This window comes from Dermacentor variabilis, chromosome 8 (assembly GCF_050947875.1).
Source record: "Dermacentor variabilis isolate Ectoservices chromosome 8, ASM5094787v1, whole genome shotgun sequence".
Lineage (NCBI taxonomy): Eukaryota > Metazoa > Arthropoda > Arachnida > Ixodida > Ixodidae > Dermacentor > Dermacentor variabilis.
Window position 1 is genome coordinate 170,377,848 of NC_134575.1, and position 17,876 is coordinate 170,395,723.

General features: G+C 44.7%; 1 long non-coding RNA gene across 1 annotated transcript in view; it reads left to right on the forward strand.

Moving 5' to 3' along the window:
- Positions 1-66: 66 nt before the first annotated feature.
- The window catches only part of LOC142591668 (uncharacterized), a 60,852-nt gene continuing 43,042 nt past the window's right edge, over positions 67-17,876 (forward strand). Inside the window, exon 1 of the long non-coding RNA XR_012830486.1 lies at positions 67-236. This is a non-coding gene — a long non-coding RNA (uncharacterized LOC142591668). The remainder of the gene's footprint in view (positions 237-17,876) is intronic.

The window sequence follows — 17,876 nt, forward strand, 5'->3', positions numbered from 1 at the left end:
CTGAAAAAAAAGCGCGGCTAGCTGTGATATCAGTGAGTGATATGGCTTATACTTGTGGCAGGCATGTATGTGTAGAAGGAAGAAATTATTATGGAAAACATTTTATTTTTCGAGTTCGTTTTTTTACCCATTGCAAGTAAGCGCTCTGACCAAATGCTGCAGCCATGACAGCAGAGCGATGTCCTCATGCATAGCACGGCAACGTAAAACCTCACTTGCCGAACACTGAAATTCAGGTAAATTCTCTTGTCACATATGTGCAACTTGTCAGACTATTTCTTTAAGTTGAATTTGCTACTTTAAACATCCTAATAGGGGCCTTACAGTAGACGTAGGTGTACGTATATTAGGTTAGCTACTTGAACAGCCGAAAGTTTAGCTCATAAATACACCACTCTTGAACAACCCTAAATAGCCTAAGTGTGGCAGGTAAATACATGAGTCAAACAGATAATGAATATGAAATGTCAACTGCGTTATTGTTTACTCTCAAAGGCTGTCTTGTTCGTTATTTTCTGTAGATGTCGGTGCCCAGTCATGGTGGCAATCTGATGGGGAGGTACTCCGAGTCTTCTGCTGCAGTAGAAAAAGAATGAGCCTGAAGATAGTACTATGAGCGCGAAGGCGGTTTACTGGGTCCGTGTGGCAAGTGTCATGTGATATGCGGGCAGCGGTATTAACATACTGTGCTTGATTGAGCAAAGTTTGATAAAACTACTAAAAATAAGCGCAGAGTTTTTGGCGGGAAGTGTATAAGCCGGAAAACAGTCCACGTTACTAGAAACAATTATTTACAGAGCTTCTCAAAACCCAATTTACGCAAAGTGAAAGGAATATGAGGCAAGAATCTTGACAATGAGCGCGGTTAACAGAGGAAAAGTTAGAGATCCACCCGTTCGTACCACCTGTTAAGGGGATTGAATGCTTTCTCCGTAATCGAACTCAGTACGTCATCATCGTCATCATCAGCCTGTTTTATGGCCACTGCAGGAAGAAGACCTCTCCCTGCGGTCTCCAATTACCCCTGTTGTGTGCCTACCGATTACAACAAGCCCCCGCGAATTTTCTAATTTAATCACTCAACCTAGTTTTCTGTCGTCCTAGATTGCGTTTTGCTCCTCTCGGTACAAATTCTGCAACACTAGTGGTCCAACGGTTATCAAACCGGCGCATGATGTGACCTGCCCAGCTCCATTTTTGCCTACAGATTTCAATTAGAATATCGTCTATACCTGTTTGCTCTCTGATTCAAACCACTCTCTCTGTCTCTTAACGTTATGCCTAGCAATCTTCCTTTTATCGCTCTTTGCGAGGTCTTGAACTTGTTCTCAAGTTTCTTTGTCAGTCTCCAAGTCTCTGTCCCATATGTAAGCACTGGTAAAATGCACTGACTTTACACCTTCCTTTTCAATGATAATGATGAGCTTCAGGTCAGGAGCTGGCAATGTCTGCCGTATGCGATCCAACCCACTTTTATTCTTCTGTGAATTTACTTCTCATGATCAGGGCTCCATGTAAATGATTTACTTAGGCAAACGTACTCCTTCACAGACTCCAGAGGCCAACTGGCGATCCTGAACACTTGTTCCTTTGCCCCGCTATTTATCATTATCTTTGTCTTCTGCATATTGATCTTCAACTTCACTCTTACACTCTCTCTCTGTTAAGGTCCTCGATCATTTGTTGTAACTCGTCTGCATTCTTGCTCAATAGAACAATGTCATCGGCAAACCGAAGGTTGCTGACATATTCGCCGCCAATCTTTAACAGCTTGAATACTTCTAAGCAGGCAGTGAATAGCATTGAAAAAATCGTGTCTCCCAGTCTGGCCTTTTTCTTTATATTTATCTTCCTCTTTTTCTTGTGTAGAATTAAGATATTTCACAAGGTATTTACGTGACTGTTCTGTACTCGTTGATTAGTCAATGCATATATGACTACTGGTCTCTCTGCTGAATCGAATGTCTTTGCGTAATTTGTGAAAGCCATATAGAGGGGCCTATTGTAGTCCGCGGCTATCTCGATAACTTGATTAATGTCATGCATGCGATCCATTGTAGAGTATCCCTTCCTGAAGCCAGCCTGTTCCCTTGGTTGACTTATGTCCAGTGTTGCCTTTATTCTATTGAAGATTATTTTGGTGAGTATTTTATATGATACCGGGAGTAAGCTGATAGGCCCATTATTTTTCAATTCTCTAACGTGTCCCTTTTTGTGGATTACTATAATGTTTGCATTCTTCCACTTTTCTTGGACCCTTGCAGTCGATATGCAATTCGTATATATCGTATCTGCCAAGAACTCCATTTCACCAACCTATTTTGTATCTTCTGGTGTGCCGCAACGCTGTCCTCGGGTTTTTGTTTTTTCTTAGCTTTATTAGCGATCTGCCGAGAAAGTTAACATCTAGTGTCTTGCTTTTTGCTGACGACTGTGTTCTTTCTCGTGAAATGACCATCGCAGGCGCTTCTCTCTGATTTCAATCAGACCTTGGCAACATCTCATTCTAGTGTAATCTATGGTTAATGAAACTGACCGTCAATAAATGCAACATGATGACATTTTCTCACCATGGTTCTATTTTTACATCTTTTTACAAAATTAACCTTCTATTCTTTCCTCTGCCACGTCATTCAAGTATTTAGGTGCTCCCAGTAGTTGGCATTGGTTCGCATAAGTTGTCATGCCGAACATCGAATACGTGACTAATTCTGCTAACCGAACACTTGACTTTCTATGTCTTAAGTCTTCTCGCGCCCCCGCTTCCTTCGAACTCACATTGTACAGCAAACTTGTAGCATCAAAACTAGAGTATGCTTCATTAATTTTGGAATTATCTACTACACAGCTAACCTACTCGAAGTTATCAAAAACCGACCCGCACGTTTTATTGTATGTAATTATTCCCGCATTGCTAGTATATCAGCCGTCAAAACTTGCCTTAACCTGCCGCGCTTGTAGGAGGGAACTGGTCCAGTTACCTATTTTTCATGAAATGTATATCACTATTTTTGAATTTATACGTCATCTTCGTATATCATATATTTATGTAACGCCACGAGTCGACCACAACGTCAAAGTACAAGTGCGAAGTCGCCGTTTGCAACTCTTTCCTACCATTCAATTTCTGGTGAAAAACAGCATCCTAATCTCAGTCTCAGTCGCCAGCAATCCTGATCGTTCAACTTTTCAAGCTGCTTCATCTCTGTATAACATGGATAAACCGCTTCTCTCTGTAACGTACTAGGCACTGAGGGTAGCTTGAATAAATTAAAATAAACAATTTCCTGCAGTGCTTCATCATTGAATAAACAGAGAGATGGCAAAAAATTATTTATCACGATATAAATTTGTTATTGTAATAAAGTGAAGTGCTAAAGAAAATCCATGTTCGGATTCGAACTTACTACCTAACGCTACGAAATCTAGCATCCAACCAGTGCACCATGCCGAACGTTCTTCCCCATGTGCAATGTGGCCACGTTTACAGTAAGAAACTTTGTTCATGCGCACTACATTTGTACGTTGATAGGGAACGTGCTCTTCGACTCTGCAACAAAAACTGGCCCCTTTATTGAATATTAAAATGATGTCACAATCGAAAACAACTCCGTTAGGTGTTGGAATATTTATCATATTTGGCGATATCTATTTGATTTAAGAAATTCAGAACCAGGAAGTGGTGACCGGGGATGCTGGAAGGATGGTTACTCCTAATTTGGACAGCTGTCTCTGGCGCTTTGTACTTTGGGCACACTAATAATTTGCGCGTTGAGTACAAAATAGCTATATATAAATTCGCCAGCAAGTACTCATTTAGACAGTGTACCGATTTCTCGCGGTAGCGCCGATGCAAGGATACGGACACACGCGCGAGACAGCTTTTGACGCTGCTTTATGGAATAGCCAAACACTTGTCCGTTTGGCAAAAGCATATGCAATACTTGAAACTGATGTGTCGGCGTATAAGTGCACTGGCTTTTGTATCACATAATCGATGCGTAGCCGTCGGCGCGGATATGATGATTTCTGTAAACGGCCAATTTTTAGGAGTCCAGTAAAAGGATTGTTTTCGTCGAGTCGTAACGACACAGTTTTGACAAGTGAAAGTCATTCGCTGCATCGATGTCAATAACGATGTCGATGCTATCAGTATTGCCGGATTCGGGGAAACCGCCTTGGGAGACCGCGTGCCGATAGACAAAATTATAGTTTTTACTACCGATGTGAAAGTGGAATAAAATTTTAAAGGGGCAACGAGCTTCGCGATGGAAAACGCTTGTGTCACGACGTCAGTTGCATCGTAGCGACAGCAAGAAAAGCGTCTGTCCACACGTAGTTGTCGCGACAGAGCGCTGCTACTAAGGCGTCAAAACTGTTGTCGCGACAGAAAATATCTGTTGCGACTTCAGAACTATCCTTGACGCGATAGAACGTTTCTGTTTCGATATACGAACTCTTAGTCGACTCAAGAGAATGTTTATGTTGCGACACCAGTACTTCTAACGTCCGAAATGCATGTTGCAACCACAAAAACCGATTTCATCCTGCGGAATTTCTGTCGTACGAGAGAAATTTCTGTAAATCAGGACATAAAGTTTTATTTTCTTTTTCAACTGCGAACTAGCGCCGAAAGATGTCCTGTTTTCAAGCAGAACTTTTTGTTGGGCTAGGGCTCTATAACGTAAAACTTTTCCAATATGTTTCTATTCCCATCTCCTGACGTCAAATTTGCGTAACCACCGACGCAAGCACCGGGCGGTCACCCGCAGGGTTGTCTGAATAGACCAATCAAGCGCTCTCCTCGTTCATAGGAGGTCACTTTTGTTTGCTTGAAAAACGAATAACATTGCCTACACTGAGCGGCTTGTCGTATCTAATTGGCTGAGAAGAGGCGAGGAGAACGCTCAAGTGCGAGAGGGATTCACTGGGGCAGAGCCAGTGCACTGAAAATCGATAACCGGATGAAGAGGGTGGTGCCGGCGTCTGCGATCGGTCGGCTTTCCCTTACATAGCTTGTGGTGGCTGGTCGAAAATCACCGCGGCATGCAACGGAATCTTAAGAATGACGCTAAAACGGACCCTCAGCAAAGAAGAGTGGGCAGAATGAGGTGGTAAACATGCCGAAAGGGCTCGAAAACGTTACACGGTCATGCAAGAAGTTTTATTATACGCAAATACACCCATGCTCACCGGCAGGTGCGAGTAGCCAGCGTCTCAGCGATCGGCGGCAGCCATCTTTTATTCCTTTCGGAACGGGGCAGCCTGCGGCTATTCCGAAGAAAATTCAGTTTTGTTTGGCATATTAATGCATCTTTATCGCGTGCACGTCACTTTGACGCGGTGAATTTGTGCGGTTTTGTGACGTCGCGTGACAGGCAGGTGAAGTGGGTGCAGCCCGAAAACTTTTTACCAATAGCCGAGGGCTAATGGCGATCAGGGGTCGAATTAGAAATAACTTTTTCTTTTTTCTGTCAAATGATGCATAATCAGTGTGTACACATCATATCAGATGGGGAGGTATCGTGGTTTTCGTGACGTCGCGTCACAGACAGGTGAAGTGGGCGTGGTCAAAAAAAGTTTTTGACCAATCGCGGAGCGCTGATAGCTGAAATGGAATAGAAAAGTTTGGAATACTTTTACGTTATAACGCCCCTAGTTGGTGCATGTTCAGTTGGGCAGTTGGTGCATGATCTACTAATGCGCCAAACAGAAGACACAAGAAGAGACACGGACGAGCGCTCGTCCGTGTCTCTTCTTGTGTCATCTGTTTGGTGCTATAGTACATTAGTAAAATGTCCTGTTTTACTAATTTCACAATTCGTGTCTAATTCGCACATTCCCTAGATGTCGTTTGCGATGTGCAGTTATTGATTTCACTGAAATCGTCCCTGTATACCACTTTTCTGCTTTATTTCTGTTACGAACACTAAGCTATCACAATGTCGGCGTCGACCCGCTTGTGATTTGCAGAAAAAAGCATTAGGACGGTTTCCGTACTCAGAGTACAAAACTTTTAAATACGGATTGCGGAGATCCCGTCTGCACATTAGGACACATGCTCTGGCGGTGTCCCTCGTTACGAGACCATGATCATCTCACCACGAAAGCAGAGCGGGAGGAGGCGCACAAGAGCTCCAACCCCGCCGCTCAGCTACCCCAGGGGGGGGGGGGGGGGGCCCTCAGGCACGCCCTGCCCGTCCCGACGTGGGAGCGGCCCGCAGTGGCTCCTCCCTCGTGGGCGGACTTTCGGAGTCGCTCTTCATGACCTAAATGAAGCTCATTGCCTGCATGCCTGCATGCCTGCCTCATTTTCAACGTGGCAGCACTATTTCATGTCACGCTGTTTTTATACGCAGAATTAGCACGAGCAACGGAATCAATCGTCTCGGATAACTTACAAAGTCGCTGAACTATGTTGTCCTGGCTCCTCACGCACATGCCGTGTGCGCTCGCACTTACCGGCAAACCGTTGCATTATTTCTAGGTTTAAATGGCAGAAGGGACACGATACAATGACAAGCGGTTCTTTTCTAAACCTGGTTTTCTCTGTACTTTTAAATGCGAGTGCTCGTTTCGAAATAAAAGTTTTTGGAAGCCGGAACAGCACACTTCTGTTCCTCGTATTTCTCGTACAACTCTATTTAAAAAAGATGTTAAAAAACGAGAACAAGTTCTAACGCTATAAAATATCAGAATAGGTCAGTTCGCTTTTTTGATTGTGTTACGGAATCAACTGACGAGTGTCAAACTTGCGCATATCTGTCTCAAATATGCACAGCCTAAAACTCTCGAGCAAGCTACACGAAAGAGAAAACGGGAAACTACACTATACAGATTACCAAAATGTCAGCGGTGTGCAGACAGAAAATCATCAGTCAGCGATTTGACGACATCTTCTCTATGACTTCTCTATGATGTTTACGTCAACCGCGGACGATGCACCTGCATGACAGGCAACTTTTAATCCATACAAGCTTCTTACTCGTAAAATATCACAGCAAAGGTCAGCTATTCTTTCGGCTCTGAACTCATTTACTGCTACAGCAGTATATCAGTTTTCGGTTTGAGCTTATTCCGACATATATTGCCAGGGTTCAAAGGGCTAAAAGCAGATGAACTCTGCCTGACTAAAGTCCCTCCACCCATACATTTGCTCAGACGCAGTGGGAATAAAAATATAAAAAATATATAAAAAATAATTGCTTATACATTAAAAAATGCCAAAACAATTGTTCAAAAATCAGGAGTAATATCGCGAACAGGCATCTTCAATTGTGTAATGTAATCCCAATAATACAGCAGCAATAACCCATAACAAAAGCAAACTCCACCTGTAACGACCCTCCCCTTATTTGTTTATTTCTGCTCACTGCCAGTCTCTTCCTGAAGCAAGTTCATTAACCTATTACGGGGAACTGGACAACGATTCGGCGATACGAGGGCGGTTTGCTAGGTGAAAGGGGTTTGATACATATGCAAAACAACTTTACAAAGTACTTATTGTAATTTTTATAAATAATACACAGGGGTTAGCGAAAATTGTGTAGATTAGATAAGTTTTGTCATTTTATTCCTTTTATATACGCAACTTTCATTCCGCATTACATAGTTATGCTTGTTGCTAAACTTGAACTGTGCACGTCTACATACTCTAGCACTCAAACAAACCATCTGTCTGAGCACTCTAAATTTCTTTATATAAAACATAGATTTATACCTAATTTTAATTGGATTTATTTTATGAAAGGCGTAAGCAATTTTTTGTGTGTTGATAAACAAATTACTGTTTAAATATATTTGATTCAGATATCAAAGCAAGAAATAAGATGACACAGGCAGAGATCCAAAGCTCGCATACTGGGAAGAGAAGACTGCAAAGGTCACACCGTAAAATAAATGAAACTTATCAGAGTACCATGTCGCGCTAGTTGATGCGTCTTTCTTTTTCTCGTTATTTCTTCCATTTGTTTTAAACTTGCACCATCATCGTCATCGTCATTAGCCTATTTTCATGTACTCTGCAGGACGAAGGCCTGTTCCTGCGGTCTCCAATTACATCTGTCCTGCACACAATGATTAAAGCTTGCATCACCCCACCCTGTGTTATACCGTCCTCCTCTGCGCTTCCCGTCTCTTGGCACCTATTTTGCAACCCTAATCGTCCACCGGCTATCCTCCCAACCCATTACCTTGCCTGTCCAGCTCCATTTCTTTCTTCTAATGTCAATTAGAACAGCGGCTATCCCCTACATAAATCGCCATACATTCGGCTTAAGCTATGCACCAGCTGGATCAACGTAGTATTCTGACAAACCGGCAAAGTTTAAGGGCACACTATGGCCCTGTATAATAATTCTATGATATGCATAGAGCCGGTAGCACACGGTTTTCAACCCGCTTAAGTGAACGTATGAAAATGGTACACCTGGCAAGAAACAAGGCGACAGCCTACTTTCTATATTTACGCTTCCATAGTTCCTTTTCCAAGCACAACAGAAGGCTTCGCAACAAAGCCATTATCTGACCTATGCATAAGGCAGGTTTCCACGATCTCACTTGTCACATTAAACTGGCATCTTCACTTGACTTCATACTTAGCAAACAGCGCCTTGGAAGCATTATACTATAGTAGAGCTGTCATAACAGGCTCACTGAGTCGGTTCAGCATTAAAGTCGTTACGACGCCTTCTGCCAAATACGTGCTCCATATATCACAACCACAACTTGGTGACTTAAGCTTATGAGAAGTAGCGTATTATTTGTGAACGTTTATGGTTCTGGTTCACGGCGAACTATGTTTTGGTCATGGTAGAGAGCTGAGCTAGTTATAATTCTGACATAACATGCGTTTCCAGCGCTTCGAGACAAACAAGAAATAAAAGGAGACGAAAATGATTCGGGAAGGACGCTGTTCTTCAACTACATTATTTAAACTGGTCTAGTTCATGACCAGCGTCTTTCTTTTTCGAGTATTTCCTGTTTCACGAAAAGCGCTGGCAATTCAACTTAGGCTCAACTTAGCGCAAGATGTGTGTGACACACACACACACACACACACACACACAAACACACACACACACACACACACACACACACACACACACACACACACACACACACACACACACACACACACACACACACACACACACACACACACACACAAGCGCGCGCGCGCACACACACACACACACGCACACACACACACGCACACACACACGCACGCACGCACGCACGCACGCGCGCACGCACGCACACACGCAGACACACTTTTCTAAGCGAAGTCCCGCGAATATTCTCAATTACACGTGCTTGTGCGAAAAGAGACCGGCAGCAACAATCATTGAATGGGCAGCAGGATGCCCACTCACAAACTTTTCAACAGTATCGATTTAACGAAGCCGATAATGGTAGTGCGAGTGACGGCCGTAATCCCAAATAAGGGATAACGTGGCCTAATTTGCCGTGATGGAATTAGAGCAGAGGGTTGAGAGCGAAAGCTGTGGCTGCACCACGAAAGCTGTAGCCGTGCACTGCTTCGCTGCTCTGTTGCAATAAATAGTAAAACAGCGGATGATCCACAAATAAATATTGAATGGTTGCAAATGGTTATTTCATCTCCAAGTCGGCAAAGAAGTACCTGGCTGCATAGCCAAAATATGCTTGAGCACTTCTGGAACCTTTAAAACGATGTGTGCTTCTTTTCCTATTACGGTATTCTGCAACGTAAAGAGCCCGGCTTCGTCCGAATACGTGTGTTACATGTAAACAGCGTTCATGAAAGAAAATAACTGCGGAATCAACGAGGAAAAACATCTTCGCGTGATACGGCACAAGAGCTGTCACAAGCACAACTTGTTCTTCCCGGTATATATTGGGGGCTTGTATCCCCTTTTTATGGACATAAGGCCTTACCAGATTAAAATTTCGACACATTAAAATATATAATCTTTTATTGTATTATCACGGTAAATGCCGCCGCATGAGTGGAATAACAAGGGTGTGCGAAGGAGAAGAGATAAAGAAGGACGTTCTGCCCCGTTTGACGCTTGCTTTGAATTCTTTCATATAAACACAATTTCTTTCGTGACATAATGGTTTTTGTGGAGATACTGGGAAACTGAAGTAACGACTGACCCAGAACCATTTATTCTTCGGCGGAGTCTTTGCCTCTGCAGGCTACAAAATTTGTCTGCTGAGATGTCCAACGACGAAGACGCTCAGGGTCCCTTTCCTGCCACTCCGGTGTCATTGCCTCCTGGCGCGTGGCGCTACTGCGTAGAAACTCGGGTTTTCGCCGAGAAAGCAGATGGAGCTGTGTACGAGTGGCTTATATATTACCAACGAGTAAGCAAGTCCAACGACTACGACACTACCAACCAACTAACCGATGTTGTCTTCGCACTCACGGACACTGCCCTAATGGGGTTTGAAAATCATAAATTATAACCCACGTGAGAGCGTATCGTCGTTGAGCTAGAGAAATGCTTCGGTGATTCGGACGCAAGAGAGAAACGCGCAGCAAGAACCCTGGCACAGATAGCATAGCTACTAGGTGAGGCTTCTTGCAGGAACTGCAGTGCTGTACTAAGCGTACCTCTTCGCTGTTCTCTAAATTCCTGCAAGAATTGTTCGCTGCATTTTGAAAGTGCAAATATATTAGCAAGGGGCGAACACCACACCGCACAAGAGCTACTGGAAGCATTCCATATAAAGAGAGAGGGCAATGATTGCATTAGTGATACGTCAATTGCGTTGTACAGTTCCGAATGTCGCCTTTGCTGAGCAGGAAGTTAAGATGTACTTTGCGGGGTGTTGTGGTGGCACGCGGTCTGTCTCCGGACGCGCATGCACGACACGGCCTTTATGTTCAACTTCTTTTCATGAAATAAACTCACTTGTGAGTGCAGCGATGCTCCGTGTTTTTCAGTGTTTCTTCAGTTGCGTGTGTTTTTTGGCGTTGCTGTTATGCCTGCAATAAGTCACCAACTCGCCCAAGAACTCGTTTTACTTCTACAACCACTAGCGCCTCCTAGGTCACTTTTCGACCAAGTTGGAATTGATCCCATGGGTCCTTTTCCCGTTCATCGAAAGGAAACCATTGGATCATCGTAGACGTCCACCATCTCACGCGGCACTGTGAGACTGTCGCTTTTCCTTCTGCCACCGCCAGCGTTGTTTTAATTTTCTGCTGCAGTCAGTCCTTCTCCGTCAGGGCCATCCTCGAGTCATTATCAGCAACCGCGTCAGCCAGTTGAATGCATATGTTGTAGAAGAGCTTCTCCGATTGTGTGCTTCAAGATTTCTCCATTCGACACAGTATCACTTTCAAGCTAATGGGCCAACCTAGCGTACCAACCGCATACTGGTGAACATGTCCAAGTACGTCGCATCGGACCATAATGACTTGGTTGACATTTCCCCTCTATAACAAACACCTTTAAACTGCAAAGCACGATACAACTGGCTACAGCACTTTATTAGTCTTCTACGCTCGTCCACCGCGTCACATACCGGACACCTGATTTTCTTTTTCCGCCCACAACGATCTCTCCATCGCAGAGACTGTGTTCTGCTGAAGCTCGACACTTTGCCCGCATGCGTACTCTGGCTTCGCAAGACCGGTGAAAAACATTGTACGACAGGCACCCCTGGTATGTCAACTTTTATCCACGGGATCTAGTCTTGCTATGACGTCCGGTGCGCCAACGTGGCTTGTGTCAGAAGTTTCTCGCCAACTGTACTGGTTCAACAAAACAGACAGTTCCTATTGCATGGAGATATTCTTAGCGCAATGAAACGCAATACACGAGAGAAGGTACACAGGACACGGCGCTGTGCCCTGTGTGCCTTCTCTCGTGTCGTGCGTGTCTTTGCACTAAAAATATTAACTATACTGGCCCGTACGTTCTTACTGACAAGCTCAGTGAAGTATCGACTGGTGCGTCTCACCGCAAATGGATGACGCTCCACCAATACTGACGTTTTAGACGTCGCTCGTCTGAAGCCCTTCACTTGGAGAACTTAACTGACTGGCCCGGCGGGCTTCGTCTAGGATGAGAAATATTACGGTCAATGTAGCCGCATGAGTTGGGAGGTGTGCGGTGGACACGAGAAAGAGAAGGACGTTCTGCCCTTCTGAGCCCCCCCCCCCCCCCCCCCTGAATATTTTTAAGTCAACCGCATTTCTTTCGTAACGTAGCAATTCTACTTCTTTAGCTTCAAAGTAGGTTTCTTACCAACTTGAAAGCGTCATCCGACGTTTACAGATGGGGCTGCCCGAAGAGAGCAATAATATTTGCACAGCAAATCTGAATGTTCGTAAAGCTTTAAACATGAAATGCTTTAAGCTCCCGTTGTCCGCGACCTTCAACAGACCTTGAACCAAAATTCAGAGCCGTTCTCCGGGCGCTCACGATGAGAATTCTCGACACTTTTCATTTTAGCAATCCAGTGGCTTCATATTAAATTTTAGGAAAATGAAATAATGAACATTAATTGTGTAGCGTTCTAAAGTACGTGCAAGACCAGCTACAATATTGAGATACACCGCTGTGATGCAATCTTGCCCCAAATGATAATAAAGATATAATTATTTCTGTTGTTTATCTCTTCTGTCCTAAGTCGCTGATTTCTTTTCTACATGTGATACACATACTTATGATAAAGAAAAATTAGAGCTCTTCTTATACGTTTGGAGCACCACACGGCCATGTTGTAAAGACCTCTCGGCGCGTGTTCATCTCTCTAACGTACAACCAAGTTTATTTCACAAGCTGTTCTCTCATTTCCTAGTTCTACAATGATGGACCACGCTTCTCATGCCAAGAGTGCTTTTTAATGAGGGAAGTAACTGGCAGTGCATTGCGAAGCGCTAAAGAAGAATGCTTGTATTCAAAAGCGTAAATTGGTGGGCCAGTGTGCGGCTTTAGTCGTGATTGCTGGGAATACACATACCAAGTACGATTACTTTGGCAATTGCGTATGACATCATCATCATCATAATCATTATCATAATATCTTATTTTCACCACTACATACACAAGGTGGAAAAAGGATAACCGGAAAATATGAAAGTCACACGCACTGTGGGAAGCGATCTAAGCGAAGCTTTGCCTGCTGTTTGCGTTCATTGATGTTCTTTGCCGGTGATGTTGAGGGCATACGACAATCTCGACGTGATGTGAAATGTCGCCTTGCCTGCACCACTCGTGTTTGTTGTTCTTGCTCCCTCCGTGTACTCGGCACTAAGTGCGCGATTCTGGATTGTAGCGTTGTCACTCACAGAACGGCCGCTTTAATTAAAGGAATATGAGACACCCACCCAATCACATCGATTACTACAAAGGCAACCCACATGGGTTCCTCGAAAGAAAAGCTTCGCAATTGAATAAAAATTCGTCCTGATCCTGGACTCGAACCCGGGACCACCACCTTTCCGGGACAGCCGCTCTACCATCTGAGCTAACTCGATGCTACGGCAAGAGTTGGACGAAATAGTTCTGCGGAAACCCGAAAGGTGGAGAGAAGTAATTAATTAAGGGGAAAATTAGGGATCCACCAAATCGTAGCAATTGAAACCTGCGGCCATTGCCTTTCCGGGACAGACGAAATGCACATGCCCACTGAGCGGGCGCTTACATATTACCCACCCCCCCCTTCCCAGAAAAGAAAATGGGCAGGTTCGGACAGGGGTGTGATCACACGAGTGATGCTTATTATATTAAACACATTCTGTGGAGAAAAACCATGAGACACAGCTTGTACAAAAATTTCCACCTAGGAGCTCGGGCCTAACAGTGATGCACCCTATCCGAATGCGTCTAAAACAGAGAAGCGCTTTTCTGAGAGAAACACTTGGTCGAATTTAAATAAATGTCGTAAATTTGAGGGAGAAATTTAGATTCTAGTGACTATTGTAAACGGAATATCGATTTCAAGCCCAGATTTTCCAAAATTAAATTTCGAAATCTTGTTGACTTTAAAAAAACAGAGCAACGAAGTTTGGAAATTTGTAGCTGCGCACCAATAACAGATATCTAAATTCTCTAAACTGCATCTGTGAGGGCTGCTAAAGCAGAGAAACTTCGTATATCAATTAGTATGATATGTGGATTTATTATAATGTTTACAAAATGTTTGCAAAAATGATTTATTTGACTGCCACGCATAATGCATCAATTTCGTTTGGTTTAGGTGTACTATCAAATGCAATTGTCAGGCTTGTTATATATTTATCCACTGCTGAGCTATAAGCTCTAAACGCGAAAGTTCAGTTTTCCGTAATTTTTCTTGTTTACATTGATTTGCGTTCAAACATTGACGGCCTAAATAAAAAAAAAATGTGCTGCCAACTCTCACTACATTTTGACATTTTCTTTTCATTAAATTTGTTGATGTGGTACCCCATGAAAATAATTTATTATTTCCCATGTATTTAGATGGGAGGCCCAAAGCTAAAGCTTCCTTTTAATTCACGATATTGGGCTTCATTTTCATCACAATGAGGCAAATCACAACGCCGCATTTCGAAGTGTTGCTTCCGATGGGCTCATCTTCAGACTGTGTAGTACAGCGCGAAGCGGGACGGGAGACCAAGAAAAAAACGAGGTCAAGGGCTTGCGGCCAACTCAAATCTTATTGTCCGATACAAAGTGTCGTATAGAACAACAGACCGAAAACGACATCAAGATATATGTGTGAAAAACAAACAATAAGAATGAAAATCATTACAAGGATACCATCACCGCTCGCTCTTCGCGCTGCCGTTGTCTAAGAATGCCGTCTCCCTTGGTGATGAGGCCAGGGATGTCCAGGAAGGGCATACTTCATGGGCCCTGGCAGCCGATTCAACGATGAAGCGCGTTCAAACGTCAGTATGTGTGAAGATTACTTTTGTCATTCAAAATAGAGATGTACATCCGTATGCGCTGCAATGCAGGCCCATGTAACTTTCCTCTCCATTCTTAACATTAGTCGCATGTTCACGCAGACGATCGTTCAGACACCTGCCTGTCTGACCTACGTAGCATACGCCACATTTCAAGGGGATTCTGCACACAACCCCCTGCACACAATCCACGTAATGGTTGTGGTCCAAGAATGAATCTCTGCATTCATGCCATCGGCTGTTTTCAAGCAGACGCTCTTTCGACACTAGCGCCAAGGTCCCCTTCAGTTATGGCCATAGGAGGAGGGCAATCCTTTGGCAAAATGGCGGCGTGCGCGATTGTTTACGTTGTCACGTCAACAGAAACAGCAGCCCTGGGACACCTACTCACCCTGGCGTTCTTTATTTTGCTTTTTTTTATTATAATAACCCACTCCCTTTCCACCCTTCCCCATGCCCCGCGCCCTTTCACATTTGCTTTCTTGTTGCCTGTCCACGGCACGGGTTTGCGTATATTTTTTTTCTAACGCGCGCGCGTGCTACCCCTGGCATTGTATGCGAACTGGCGCGTGGTGCGCCGTGGTTTCTTTATGCGTTAGCGTGCGCGCAGTCTTGTCCACACTTTCTGTATGCCAGCATATGCCAGGACATATTTAAGTTCCACTTTCAACATAACACACCTTTGGCCTCGTTTTATTGACTGCCGTTTCCGAAAACGAATATTTTCGCATAACTTGGCATGATACACGCTAAGAAAATGAACAAAGGTGAAAAATTCATGACACGTGCATGACTACTAAACGACACTAAACTTCACAGACAGTCAAATAACAAAACAAAGACAAAACAATAAAACTCAAGAAAACGCGAAGGCCGTTTCATGCACATATAGCTTCTGATATGCGCACTGAGAGCTTCTGTTACACTCACTGACGTATTGCACAAATCTAGATGACATGTATGACATAGTCATGACAACTACAGAAAGGGAAGATTCAATGGTAATGGCAAAAGCGACATGCTAAATACCCTCAAAATATAATAAACTACTAAGATTGTTTTATTGACAGTCATACCAAGAAAAAAAGAATGTACAATCCTGCAAAAAAGTATACGAAATGCGCCACATGTTCAATACTACAGAGCAAAATGAAAAAGACATGGCAGAACAAAAATAACATTGTTCTAAAACGGCAATAACGATTATCACATTATATAGCCTTTCGCCACAACTTTAGTAGCGGTGGCAAGGGGGAACAGAAGGTAGTCAGATTTAGGAGCAGCACATAGAAAACATTCGCAGAAATTCCCATTGTTCAATCAAAGACCAGGTGAAATAACTGTTTAAGGCTATTAGCGCAGCTCAGGACGAGCAAAAAAGGAAAGAGGTAGGGATAATCAAAGGGAGCGGAAAACAGGGTGAGCGCTAATGGTGAAATAAGGTGAAATAAGCCAACAACACGACTTTTACCACGAATGCAATGCTTCGCAGTAAAAGTACGTAGCTTAAGGCACTAAGTCATACGTGCTGGGCACTCCTTTGTGTAATAAACACGAACTGCAAAAATATGCATATAGGACATTCGCAATGCTCATGCTATCCAGAAGAAAAAGCGCTTCATGCCTACACCAGAAGGTTGTTCGCGTGGTCCGCCGGCAATTACTGAGATAATACTGTCGCCTGCTGCATACAGTGGCAATGTCGGAAACGCCCAACCACGGCCCCATCTGGCCCAATTGTTTCTGCCCAATTTGTTACAAGCACGGGGAAAAGGGGTTTATTTAGGCGTGCGAGAGCAAGAACCGCAGGCTACGAACAACAGGAAGGGCCGCTGCACAGTCTTCGTTCTCCTCTTCTTGATCCCCGCGGCCCTTTCACGAGCTTGGACGTAACAATAAATAAACACGCACAGTATTTTTTCAGCTGTTAGTACGTTTGTAGAACGGTGACACAGAAAAATCACTGAGGGTGGAATGGAAAGCTGGGCGAGCTGTAGAATAAGACTTGGCGCAGAAAAACAAGTCATAGGCCATGTGAAAATGAGTAGGAACATCTATTTGTTAGCTCTCTATCGCTGAGAGGGAAGTGTAGCACAATCAAGGCGCAACGACGTCCGGAGACACGTGGAGCACACATATGCACGGGGCCGTGCTCGTGTACGTGCGTGTTCTTATGTCCTTGGCTTTGCGTGCTCAAATGTTGCCTGTCGGCACCCGGAAGCACCTTGGAGGGCTTGTCTTTGAGGTATTCGTGCACCACTGCACGCTGCACGAGTTGTGCGAGACGCGAAACGAGTGAAGAAACGCGCAACACAAGCACGCAGCTATCGAGGACCACGAAACTGCCCACGCCGATCACTGCACCGCAGCGCAAGCTTCGTAATAATTGCAGAAAACGAAACATTAAACTTCATGCAGCGGGCTTAACTGGCGCCGGGCCGGCGGGCGCGCGCGGAGACCGTCCAATGTGAGGGAGTTGCTGGGGAGGGCAAGAGGACGCCGCAGCGCACCCGGAGCAGATGGTGTCACACACCAAATGCTCCGAAACCTGGACGACGACCACCGCCGCCATCTCCTGGACGCCTACAACGCCGTCTACCGAGAGGGCTGCCTGCCGGACCCCTGGCGCTGTGCTGTCGTCGTGCCGGTACTGAAGCGTGGCAAGCCTGCACGCGAACTCGCCTCCTACCGGCCCGTCTCGCTGACATCGGTGCCGGGAAAAACCATGGAGACGATGGCGCTGTCGAGGCTGCAGTGGATCGCGCGGGCGCGCGGCGCCCTCCCGCCCGAGCAGTGCGGCTTCCGTGCTCACCGATCTACTGGCGACTGCATCGCTGTTGTTGTCGGCACGCTGGAGCAGGCCAGGCGCGCGGGAGAAGCTGCCTTCCTCCTCCTCCTCGACGTGCGCAGCGCCTTCGACTCGCTTCCACACGAGTCGATCATCTCAGCTGTTGAGGCTCTCGGCGTGGTCGGCAACCTACTT